We start from the raw sequence: 12,863 nt of genomic DNA on the forward strand, positions 1-12,863 counted from the left end.
CCTTTCCCCCACTCGTGCTCCCTCTTTCTCAAAACAAACAAACTTTAAAAAAGGCATCAACTCAATATTATAAAAAATAAAATAAAATATTTTATTTTTAAATATTTAGGGAGAGAGAGAGAGCATGTGCAAGAGCATGTGCGAGTAGGGAAAAGGTGCAGTGGGGAGAGAGAATCTCAAGCAGGCTCCATGCTCAGAGTGGAGCCCATTATGGGGCTCCATCCCACAACCCTGGGATCATGACCTGAACCCAAATCGAGAGACGGACACTCTCCTGACTGAAGCACCCAGGCACCCCCCCCAAATTTAAAAAATCATGGTAAAGACTGGGAGGATACACATCAAAATATTGAGTGATTAGATCTATGATGGAATTGTGTATGTCTTCCTTATTTTGCTTTTTGTTTTTGAAATTAACAAAAAATATATAATTTTTTAAAAATCAGAAAAGATGTTATTATAAAATGTTATTTAAAAGGTGGCTATAGAGGTGCCTGGGTGACTCAGTCGGTTGAGCATCTGACTCTTGATTTTGGCTTGGGTCGTGATCCCAGGGTCGTTGGATTGAGCCCTGTGTTGGGCTCTGCACTGGGTGTGGAAGCTGCTTGAGATTGACCCTCCTCTGGCCCTCTCCTCCACTTGCACACTCACACACACACTCTCTCTCTCTCAAATAAAAAAATAAAAGGATGGCTATAGACATAAACATTAAACATTGAAGGAAAAACACTGCAAAAATGATTTTACTATCTAGTCATACTATATATACTTCAAAATATATTTTGAAAAATATGTTTATGGATACTTCTTCATATCTTCCATTCTTTTTCAATAAAATTTTTACCTCCCTCTTTTCTCTTCTCTGTCTCTTAAACTTTTAATTGTAATACAAGACATCAGACATATACACAAATCATAAATGAACTTTCACAATGAAAACACATCCATGAAACCAGCATCCAAGAAAGTAGATTAAGATATAGAACCAGAACCCCAGAGGCCCTACTCACATCTCCTCTCACTTATTATCCTCAACAAAGGTAACCAGTAGCCTGACCTTTACCATCACAAATCACACATTTTCCATGTTTTTGAACTTTATATATATGGAATTAGGTAGTATATACTCTTTTGTGTCTGGCTTCTTTTTTTCCAACGTTGTGTTTGCAAGATTCATCTATATTGTTTTGTGTAAACATTGTTTGTTTTTTCTCACTGTTGTATAGTTTATATGTGATTATATCACATGTTATTTATCCATTTCCCTGTTAATTTTTGGTAATGTTTATTTATTTATTTTTAATTTTTTTAATGTTTATTTATTTTTGAGAGAGAGAGAGAGAGACAAAGAGAGAGAGAGAGAGCTGGCAAGGAGCAGAGAGAGAGGGAGACACAGAATCTGAAGCAGGCTTCAGGCTACGGGCTGTCAGCACAGAGCCTGATGTGGAGCTCAAACTCGTGAACCGTGAGATCATGACCTGAGGCGAAGTTGGACGCCCCATGGATTGAACCACCCAGGCGTCCCAAATGTTTGTTTTTGAGAGAGAGAGAGAGAGAGAGAGAGAGAGAGAGAGAGAGAGAGAGAATATGAGTGGGGAGGGGCAGACAGAGAGGGAAACACAGAACCTGAAGCAGGCTCCAGGCTCTGAGCTGTCAGCACAGAGCCCAACATGGGGCTCGAACTCGTGAACCTTGAGATCATGACCTAAGCTGAAGTCGGATGCCCAACTGACTGAGTCACCCAGGTCCCCCATCCATTTCCCCGTTAATGAAGAGTGTGAGGTTTTAATAAATAGTGCTGCTGTGAACATTCTTGAACACGTCTTTTGGTAAAATATATTGAGTACATGCCTGAAGTGGAATTGTTGGGTCAGTTTGTGTATGTTTAGCTTAGTAGATAATTACCAAAAAGTTTTTCAAATGGTTGTAATCAATTTATCTTTCCACCCAGAAATGTATGAGAATTTCCACTGATCCAAATCCCTACCCACCTGTGATATTGCCAGTCTTTTTCACTGTAATCATTTCTTGCTTTCCTTTTATGTAGTTATTTTGTATTTACCTGTATTCCCAAGAAGCATTAATTTTTTTAGTTGTTTTAAACTTTATAAAAGGGCATCATACTGTATGTAATCTTCTGAGACTTATTTAAAATTATATTAATAAGATTCATCTATAATATGTGTTACTGTAGCTCATCATGTTGACTGCTGTGTAATAGCCCATTGTGTGAATATGTCACAGTTTATTCATGCACTTTCCCATTTATGGATATTTGGGCTCTTTCAATGATATGGCAGTTCTTTCCTTCAAGTTTGCTCTATGCAAGAATCCTGGAAGAGTTCTATGAAATTCCCAACTGCTACTAACTCTTTGCAAAATCCAAGGCCAAAAATGACATACACCCAGTGTTTTATCATTCTGTTTTTTCTCAATGTTAACTAAAATCACATGAATTTTAAAAATTAGGGCCATTTCATTTTGCTTAATTTATCACTGCAGCAAAAGACCAGAGGCAGAAAACTCTAATTCATGTAAAGGTACAAGAGAGTTGCCTTCATTTTTCCAGACTTAACAACCCAAATTTCTTTTAAAACTTTTTGGATAGGTCTAGTTCATATTTTTCTAGAGATATATGTTACTATTCTGTGAGCTTTTTCTAACTTCTTCATGCCATTTTTTAGTGTATGCTAACAAAAAACGGGACCATGCTTGAGACTGGCTAGAGGCTGAGAGGCATTGTGTCCCAGCCCTTTTGTGACAGATCTCAGGACATATTTGTTGGCTTTTGTCCATACACTGTAATTAGGCTGACTCATATTAACATTCTGGTCATCTAGGTTCTCCTTGTTTTTCTGATATGCATTTGTTTTTACAGTCCTTTCAGAATGTATATTTGTATTTTTTAAAATCTCCAGATATATCACATTGTAGCTGTTCAAGGTGAATTTTATTTCTGAAGAATTATGGCCCCCTGTTAAATTCATTTTGAATTTTGTTCCCATGTTTGAAGGACCATGTATGTCCCCCTGGTAAGAAATGTCAGGAAATAACTGACCTCTCCAACTTTGCACTTGGTGGAGAATCACAAATTATAATTTAAAAAATAAATGCTGGAACAGTTGCCCCTATGAGAAGACTCTCCATTGGACACCTGGAGCTGTTCTGGAGGAGGACTATCTCAAAGTAAGGAAATCTTCCCCAAATAAAGCTATTTATGTTTCCATAAACCTGACTTTGAAGCAGATTATCCAACATACCCTCATCTCACATGCTGGAAACCCATCTAATTGATTCCCTCCAATGTGGTAAACCTCAAGCAGAAATGTCATGTTATTGAATAGTGGGTCTTATATCTGTCAGGAACTGGGCAGGATGTAGGGCAGTGGGTCTCAAAATAAGGTCCCTGGACCACCACTAGCAGCAGGAGTATCATCACCTGGAACCTGTTAGAAATACAATTTTTTTTTGCCAAAAAATGCAGATTCCTCGGCCCTGTCCCAAAATATTGAGGATGGAATCCTGAGATCTACATTTTTTTAAATATATGAAATTTATTGTCAACTTGGTTTCCATACAACACCCAGTACTCATCCCAAAAGGTGCCCTTCTCAATACCCATCACCCACCCTCCCCTCCCTCCCACCCCCCATCAGCCCTCAGTTTGTTCTCAGTTTTTAAGAGTCTCTTATGCTTTGGCTCTCTCCCACTCTAACCTCTCTTTTTTTTTTTTTTTTTCCCTTCCCCTCCCCCATATGTTTCTGTTAAGTTTCTCAGGATCCACATAAGAGTGAAAGCATATGGTATCTGTCTTTCTCTGTATGGCTTAAGAAATACAAATTTTTACATTCCACTCTGACCTACTGAGTTAGATACTTTGGGGGGTGGGGCCCAGCAATCTGTGGTATACATTAAATACAAGCCATGTATACTCAAGTTTGAGAACCACTTCTGGACTATCACAACAACTCTTTTTTATCTGCACTGGTATAGGCTAGTAGAGTCTGTTCCTGGCCCTGAAAAGTCTATTTCCTAGGAATAGTTTTAAAATGAACCTTTTTTCCCAACACTATAGTTTTTTTTTCCCCAAGCATAATCTAGCAAATTAGAAATGCATTGGAACACATACACAATAGTTTCCTGTCAATGTCAATTTTTTCTTCAGTTTTTCTGAAATCTTTCTCATGCAATAATTCTTAACATCCAATCACACCAGTATATACCAGGAAACATAGTTCAGAAATCATTGCTCTGTAGCTAGGGTAACTTTCAGAATCTGTAATCAGTTTGCATGATTTGTAGAATCAGAGAAAATGGCCATTAACCAAAGATTGGCCACTTCTCGTCTTCTCTCCCAGCCAGATGGAGGGGATTTACCTATCCGGTGATCATTCTCTTCTACCTTTCTCTGGAAGAAGATTGGGAGTTCTATTTTTAAACTTATATCTTTTGGGGCGCCTGGGTGGCTCAGTCGGTTAAGTGTCCGACTTCAGCTCAGGTCATGATCTCACGGCCTGTGAGTTTGAGCCCCGCGTCGGGCTCTGTGCTGACAGCTCAGAGCCTGGAGCCTGCTGTGGATTCTGTGTCTCCCTCTCTCTCTGCCCCTCCCCTGCTCATGGTCTGTCTCTCTCTGTCTCAAAAATAAACAAAAAACATTAAAAAAATAAGTAAATAAACTTATATCTTTCATTATTAAATTCCCCTTTCAAATTTGCCAAATGGATATATATGCTTCCCAACCACTGGATTATCTCCAGATAATAAGGTCCAGGATCCTGTTTACATGTGACCATTAGAAGTCACTTTCACAAATCTCTTCTGTCCAGTACCTCCTGTTCCCTTCTTTCTCTGGCAGCCCTTCTGGGGCTCAGAAAGGCCTCTCCTTCAGGAGCTGGAATAACCCTGAACATTCTGCAATCTGTAGCTATCCAGTGCACTCTCAGTGTCTCTCTGCCTGTTCCTGAGCCTGTGAATGGCTTCTGAAGACATGGTCTGGATAAGAGGAGGCCACAGAGACCTAACAAAGAACTCTTACCACATTGATTCCTCCATTCCTCTTCTATTTTTTAAAAAAAAAAATTTCTTTAATGTTTATTTATTTTTGAGAGAGAGAGAGAGACAGAGCGTGAGCAGGGGAAGAGTAGAGAGAGAGAAGGAGACCCAGAATCTGAAGCAAGCTCCAGACTTGAGCTGTCAGCACAGAGCTTGATGTGGGGCTCGAACTCACAAACCACAACTGAGCCATCCAGGTGCCCCCCTCTATTCCTCTTCTGAAATGAAATCCTATTTTCTTATTTTGATTGTTTCTCTCTTCTCTTCCTCTTTTGCTGTGTGTGTGTGTGTGTGTCAAAAGTTTCCGAACTGGTTTTTAAGACTTCTTCCAATCCCTCTGATGAGAAATAAACTCTTTTAAAAGCTATGGTAAAGGTTACTATTCCTGTTCCTATTTAGCTACACCCATGCGCTGACTATAGTAGACCAGGGGGCAAACTATGGCCAGATTTGGCCCACCCATTTTTGTAAACACTCCATTGAAATAATAGGCATGCCTATTAATTTGAATATTATCTGTGGTTGGTTTTATGCTACAAGGGCAGATGGGCCTACAAAGCCTAAAATATTTACTATTTGATCCTTTACACAGAAAGTTTGTTGACCCCTGAATTAAACTGAACACAGAGAAAACTCTGCCTTTATTATGACTGTATGCCAACAGCTTTGGAAATAGCTATGTGCCTGGTGTGCACAATGGTTTCTGCAGATTAAAAGAAGCTGATTCCATCAGCCTTTCTGATTAGAGGGATGGGTCCAACAGCCTGTTTTGTGGCCAGAGAAACAGGTCACTTCTTCCCCTTGGTTGCCATCTGACTCAGGAGGCATCAAGGGTCTTGTTTGTTTACCATTTTCTCACATGAAGAGAATGGAGTGGGTTGTGTGGTGGGGATTACCCCAGTGAAAAAACTTTAAAGATGGGAAGTCCAAGCTGAGAAGCTGAATCACCAGCAGCAACCATTTCTACCCGCTTTGATACTGCCAAATGAGTCAGTTCCCTGGGAACCAGTTACCTTCCTGTGAAGATGACCTTAAGAAAGAGTATGATTGGTGTGGTTTGGTTGGGAAACAGAAAAACCACTACCTCCCATCTAGCTCATGCCTGATCTGGGTGGGGTGTAGGCCTGAAGGGAGGAAGCCCAGCACTTCAAGTGAGGAAGAAATGTTTGGTGATCATTTTAATTCTGCTCCCTTATCATTGGATGGATGTAAATTCTCTGGTGAACTTGTCCTCTTGCATTTCCCTCATTTTTCTTCTCCCCCTCCACTTCATAGCTCCACTTCCCACCACTCTGAGGCTCGGATAAGGGCTCCTGACATTAGATTAGAGAACATCAGAAGAGGAGGGGGCTTATGTCAATGCCTTTTAGCCAAGCACCACCAGGACAGGGGAAAGGGAAGCACTTAGGGTACAGAATGTGAGAGGCACTGCTTGTTATGGCTGGCCCTAGTCCTGGCCCTTCTGGAGGAACAGCCTTGTGGTTGGGCAAGTTAGGTTTGTTACTTATTTCAGAGAAGCAGAACTGTGGGTCATCTCAGAGAAGGTGGTAGAAAGGACTATAGGGCTGAAGCTTGAGTGAGGGGATTTTGCAGAGGTTTTAAGGAAGCAGGGCTTGGGATGCTGCCAGGAAGCAGGGGTCATTCTATGATTGGGCATCTTAGTGACTCTTGTCTAAAAGGAAGGAAGACTAGAGTGAGGCTGAAGCCGTAATTGGTAAAGAAGCAGTAGTAATCTGAACCAGGATAGGGAGATGTTTGGTCATTTTTGTGGTTTGGATAATGTTAACGTTTTGTTTTGTTTTGTTTTGTTTTGTTTTGTTTTTATCTGTGCTCAGACATGATTGTGGAGTGTCCATCACAGTCGCAGAGTGGCCTTGTTTGATGGTGATGTTCTATGAAATTGCATATATTCAGCATGAAAACACCCACCCAGCTCCCAGGTATCGGGAGCCATTTTTCTCTTTCTCACAGATCAGTTACTCATTGCCTCACTCTTTTTCACTTTCCTTAAAGTCACAAGATCACAGGATAGTGGAGCCAGAAAGGACTTTAGAAACCAGCTAGTTCAAACCTTGAATGTTTAAGTTAAAGAAATGGAAGATCAGAGATGTTTCCTGCCTTGCCAATATCACACAGCCAGTTAGTACTGTGTCTCACACACAGCGTCACACAGCTGGTACTGGGACCCAGGTTTCTTGACTCCAGAAGCCCTGAATACGCTGACCCTAACTCCTTGAGCAGCCTTACCTGTAGGTGTAGGGAGAGCCTACACCTCTCTCCCTCTTCCTGTGCTCCATCCAGTCTGCCTTCACTTCCTCCAACAGGCCACGTTCTTAATTGTCTCAGGCCCTTCCCACAAGCTGTTTTCTCTGCTTGGAATGCTCTTCACGCCTCTGACCTGCACCTCTGGCTTTCTTCATTCCTAGTCACCCTTCAGGGTTGGCTCAAATCCCATCACCTCTCAAAGAAGCCCCTTCTGATTCTCTAGGCCTTGCTCTTCCTAGTGCTCTCTGCATCTTCCTGGCATTTCCCTGCCAGTCCCTCTGAGTGTCCAGGCAGGCAGGGATCTGGTCTCTTTCACTGCAGTATGCTCTGGACATAGCAGGTACTCGATAATGAACGGACAATTTACCCCAAGCCTGGTGGAGATTCCACGGCTAGAATTCTTTTTATAGAATAGAAAAAAGGATTCTGAAATCTTTTCTTTGTGCCTTTATATAAAGTCTGATTGCAAGTAAAAAATACAACAGGCTAAAGCAAAAATGCTGAGGTGTTGCAAGTAGGTGGAGGATGAATTTGATGATTCCACCCCAATGTCGTCCTTCCTGTGATCACTATCTGGACATGCGGGTGTGCTGGAAAGGCCAGCATGCAGCTGGGAGCCCTTCACATCCCTGAACCAGAGATGGGTCCCAGAGTCTGAAGCTGCTATTGCATCATGTGTAAAATGTTAGAAGACAGTTAGAGTAGGCTGTTTGTCATGAAAAATGCTATAAAGATGAGATAGTCCAGACAGCTTATGTATATGGATCTCTCTGACATGCTGATGAAAACTATGGCTGCTCTTCCCAGAAAAATGCACATCTGCACGTAATTCTATGTGTTGCAGGTGTTTCATATACCTGAAAAGCAAGGTTATATGATTTGAGGTTTTTCTCTCTGTGGAGAAGTATATCTCTGTTACCTCTGTGGAGAGGCAGAGCAAAAATGGAAGCTAAATTTCCTTATTCTCCATATACCGTCCTTTCCCATAATATCAAAATGTTTATTCCATCATGAGATGGAACAGGGCATAACAGTTGAAGGCACAGGTTCTGGAAGAAGCCAGGGTTCCAATCTCTGCTTTGACTAGTTGGTGAGTTGGGGCAAGTTGTAATTTCTGTGCTTTTGTTTCTGCATCTATAACACAGGAATATAACAATGGTGGGGTTGCTGTGGGGATTACATTAAAATAATCTTGTAAGAACATATCACAGAGCCTAGTTCGATAAACATTAGTTCTTAACATGATAGAGATGCCCTCCCTCCCCCGTCTTTGATGAGAAAGGTCACTTTGCTGTTTTTCTCTGGTCCCAGAATATACCTGGTTTAGCTCACCCACAGCATGGCTACTTGCAAACAAGTGTTTGATAATGAGAGAGGCCTGGGGCAGAAAGCCAGGCAAGCCACCCAACTAGCTAGATTAGAGATGCAGTTAGCATCCTGTCCACAGGGTGGATATTAGCTGTATGGCACACTCCTACCATGGGATCACGATCAGGACATTTTCTGATGTCTCCACGGTGACCACAGGCCAGATGATGACACTGAGAGAGCTGCAAAAAGTCCGAGTCGATGGCAAAGAAAGCAAGCAAAGAAGGTCGTCTCAAGATTCCACAGGGAGAGATGGGTTTCAGTTTTCAAAGTGCAAATCTCTGATCTTTATGTATCAGCCTAATAGGTCTTTGCAACAACTTGGAAGCGTGTTTGTGAAGAAACCAAGAAAAAAGCTCTTTGGCTGAAAAAAACTGTTGGAGACAGACGCCTAGGAGGGATCAGGAGACCATAGTTTTTAGTCTCTGCTCTGCCACTCGCCCTCAGGACCAGCTGTTGCTCTTCTCTAGGCTTCGGTCTCTTTATCTGTAAGGTTTTCTGAGTTGGGCAGCAAAGGTTTGGTGAGTCCTGCAGGCGGGGCCATAGTAGAGGGCTGGGCTTAGAAGTGGCCACTGTCCCCTCCCCTAGCCTTCTACAGGTGAGCGACTGTCTGGGGGACGGGGTGGCGGGAGGGGCAGGGAGAGGATGCCCTTAGGGGAAGCGGGCTCCTTTCTCCGCCGTCAGCAGCCCCCCCGCCGGCGGCTCTGGCGCAGCCCACCGTCATTCCGCCCGAGCGCCCACGCGCCCGCATCAGCCAGGGTGCCGGCTGTGCTGGAGCAGAAAGATCGCAGATTGATTTCCAGCCCTGCCTGGCCGTGGCGTCAGCAGGGAAGAGAGGCTGTTTTGACTTGTAGTGCGTGGAGCTAAGGGAGAGGCCTTCTAATGGCCTTGGGCGCCGGCCTCGGGCGAGGGGTCACTGCCTTTGCACTTTTCTGCTCCACGAAGGCGACCCATGCAAAAGGCTGCCCCTGCGTGCCTCGGCTGGGTTTGGGGGATCGCGTCCCAAGGTCCTAGGCTCTTCTAGGGGGTATTGATAACTTAAGACCAGAGACACACTCTGCGCAAAATAAATACATAATAAGGACTTGTTACTTTGAAGTAGCCATATTGACCTGGCCAGAGAGTTACTTAGATGCCATTAGAAAAAGTTCTGTTTGCTTTAAGAAATGATGCAATAATGTGCCCAACAGAAGCCCAGTTCTGCTTCCTGAATCTCTCATGGGCGAGTGGTGTGGGCAAGCTGCCGGGCACTTTATGCACACACCCTGTGTACGTGGGCTATTAGAGCTAGTGGGGACTTTGGGAATTACTTAGCTAATGAGAAACCAAGGGTCGAGACAAAGTGAATTGTTTTTATCCCCAGCGGGTCATGGGTCTTCCCAAGGGCCTCTTTCAGTCTTCATTACTTCACTCTGTAGAATCTTTTCTGAAATAATGATACTGTCTTTTGGAGGCTGTCTCAGAAAAAGACCAACACAACTTCAGTCCTAGAAGAAAGTGGCTAGCCCAGTTCTCCCTTTCTCATAGAATTCTCAGTTAATGTGCCTGTGGCAGAAAGGAGGGGTTTGAATAGCTGTGGATTCAGGTGGTTGTGTGGAAAATGGATAGCTTAATGGATCAAAAAGGAAGTGGGAGGGGCTCCTGGGTGGCTCAGTTGGTTAAGTATCTGACTCTTGATTTTGGTTCAGGTCATGATCTCAGGGCCCTGAGATGAGCCTGCTGAAGATTCTCTTTCCCCCTCTCTCTCTGCCCCTCTTGCACTGTCTCTGTCTAAAAAATAAGCAAATAAATAAATTAATTAATTAATTTAAAAAAATGAAGCGGGAGAAGATGGGAGTTAAATGACAAATAAGACAGAGGTGAGTAAAACCTATTTTATATTTGCCATAGTTGTTTAAGATTCATTGAGTTCAGGGTTCAGTTCTCAAGGTGGCTTAATAAAAACTGCAGGAATACAGCTTCTTCCATACTACCAGGTTAATTCTTCATATTCATTGCATGAAAGATTAATGAAATCAGAGTTCTCTCTGAACCCCTGTTAGATCCCCATTCTGCCCCATGTGGACCATCTAGGTGAAAATTTGCTGTGGGTAGAAATATCCTAAAGCTTGGGTAGGGAGGCTGGGTTGGATCTAAGACAAGAAAAATTTTAGCACCAATATGGTAGCTGGAACAGTGAAGCTTAATGATTCTCCAAGGAAGGGAATGAGGGGGGAAAACATAAATGGTAGCCTTAGAGTACAATTTCCTAAAGTGTTCTTGGTCAAATATAAACATTGTGTGAAATAAAAGTAAACATGTTTGTTAACCATAGGACTTATCAGTGCTTTTAATAGCCTAATATGCATGGTAGAATCTCCAAGAAAAGGACATAGTAAATAAAGTTGAAAGATAAGAAAAATATAGTTTCATTCTGTTAATTTTATTTATTTTAAATTTATTTTGAGGGGGGAGGGAGAGAATGCACATGCTTGTGTGTGAACGGGGGAAGGGTGGACAGGGAGAGAGAGAATTCCAGGCAGTCCCCATGCATGAGTGTGGAGACTGATGTGGTGCTTAAATCCATGAAACGTGAGATTGTGACCTGAGCTGAAATCAAGACTCAGATGCTTAACTGACTGAGCCACCCAGGTGCCGCTCATGCTGTTAATTTTCTTACTCTTATTTTTTCTCTCTTCTCCTGGATCTCAAGTTCATGGTGCTGAAAATCCTTGATGTAATACGATTTATTTATTCGTATTTAGCTGTGATTGTCAGGGATACTCATGATGACGAACAGGGATGCTGCTCTATATTTCCCGTGAAAATTTCAGTCTGTGTCACACCGGATTCCCAATAGTTGGAAATCATCAGTACTATCTTACACTTCCCTGGATCAGACTTATTGTCATAACTTGCCAAACTTTCTACATGTTGCTTGGTAGCATTAGCATTGGCTGGGGATGGAGACTGGAAGCAGAGCAAGAAGGAGTAGTCAGATGCAAACAAGCTCTGGGAGGAGGTGCATTGCTGCTCCCTGTGATTGATACCAGAATGGACTATCCTTCTTTTGTCTTGTTTGCCTCGGGATCAGGTATCTCTCCTATTTCTCTTTTTAATAAAAACATTTTTGTTGAGGCATAACTTACATATAATAAAGTTCACAAATCATGAAACTACAACCTGATGAATTCTTACAAATGCACAACATCCATACAAACACCATCCAGATCAAGACATAGAACATTCCCAGCACACCAGAAGACTCCTTCATGCCTTCTCAGAATTATACCCCCAAATTTGATTCTATCACTCTAGATTAGTTTTGCTTATTCTTTAACTTGAGAGCAAGCATGGAGACGCTTATTGCCCTGAAGGTTAATGCATCTTGACGTTGCTATTACTCAGCTGCCCCAGCTGTTACATATGCATGTATGCATATGTACATGCAGATATAGCAGTATGGCAGCACTGGGATGACACTTGTCACAGAATTCTGAATATTTTACTTCATGTGCATAATGTTGTTGACATGGCAGAGAAACAGAGAATGGGAATAGGAAGGCAAGTGTGTTTCTAGTGAGGCCGCCCAAAGCCTCACACTCTAGATCAAACCAAGTCTGTAAGGCAGGAACTCCTCTTGTCTAAATCACAAGAAGCTAAACAACATGGAAACTGTAGAATTTGGTATTCTACAGTAGATCTCAGATGTCTGAATTATCCACTAAATGCGTCATCAAACTGGTGTGATAGGTGGTACATCTTCATCCCTCTAACTTTTGACTGGTGTCTTTGTCACTCTAACCTTCATGGTTGGCCCAACCCTAACCCAGGGTTTGAACTAGTTCCCACTTTTGGCTCCAGGAAGGCACCGCTTGTACAGACCTAGCTCAACAGATTCCCCCTTCATTTTGGTCTGCTATGACTTTGGTGACCTTAGTCTTGGTGATCCCTGATCCCAGTTACCCTGGTGTCAGTTTTGGTCTCTGATCCCTGATCCATGGTGGCTGTCCCTAATGCCAACAACCTGCTCTTCTGGAGCTTGGACAACTGCAGCCTTATGCTTGTATGGACTCAGGAGATGAATTGAAGATCCTGTTTCTATAGGTGGGTTACATCATGCTGACAACTTCTGCAGCTGAATCAAGCCCTCACTGCTTTTGGGGCCATTTGAATCTTAAATGAAGCTAGTTGGATTT

At 42.5% G+C, this 12,863-nt stretch overlaps 1 protein-coding gene across 4 annotated transcripts in view; it reads right to left on the reverse strand.

The window, feature by feature from the left end:
- CASR (calcium sensing receptor) overlaps nt 1-12,863 on the reverse strand; it is a 79,523-nt gene that overhangs the window by 39,122 nt on the left and 27,538 nt on the right. The window lies entirely within an intron of this gene.

This window comes from Puma concolor, chromosome C2 (genome assembly GCF_028749965.1).
Source record: "Puma concolor isolate L17-30 chromosome C2, mPumCon1.1.hap2, whole genome shotgun sequence".
In the NCBI taxonomy this organism is placed as follows: domain Eukaryota; kingdom Metazoa; phylum Chordata; class Mammalia; order Carnivora; family Felidae; genus Puma; species Puma concolor.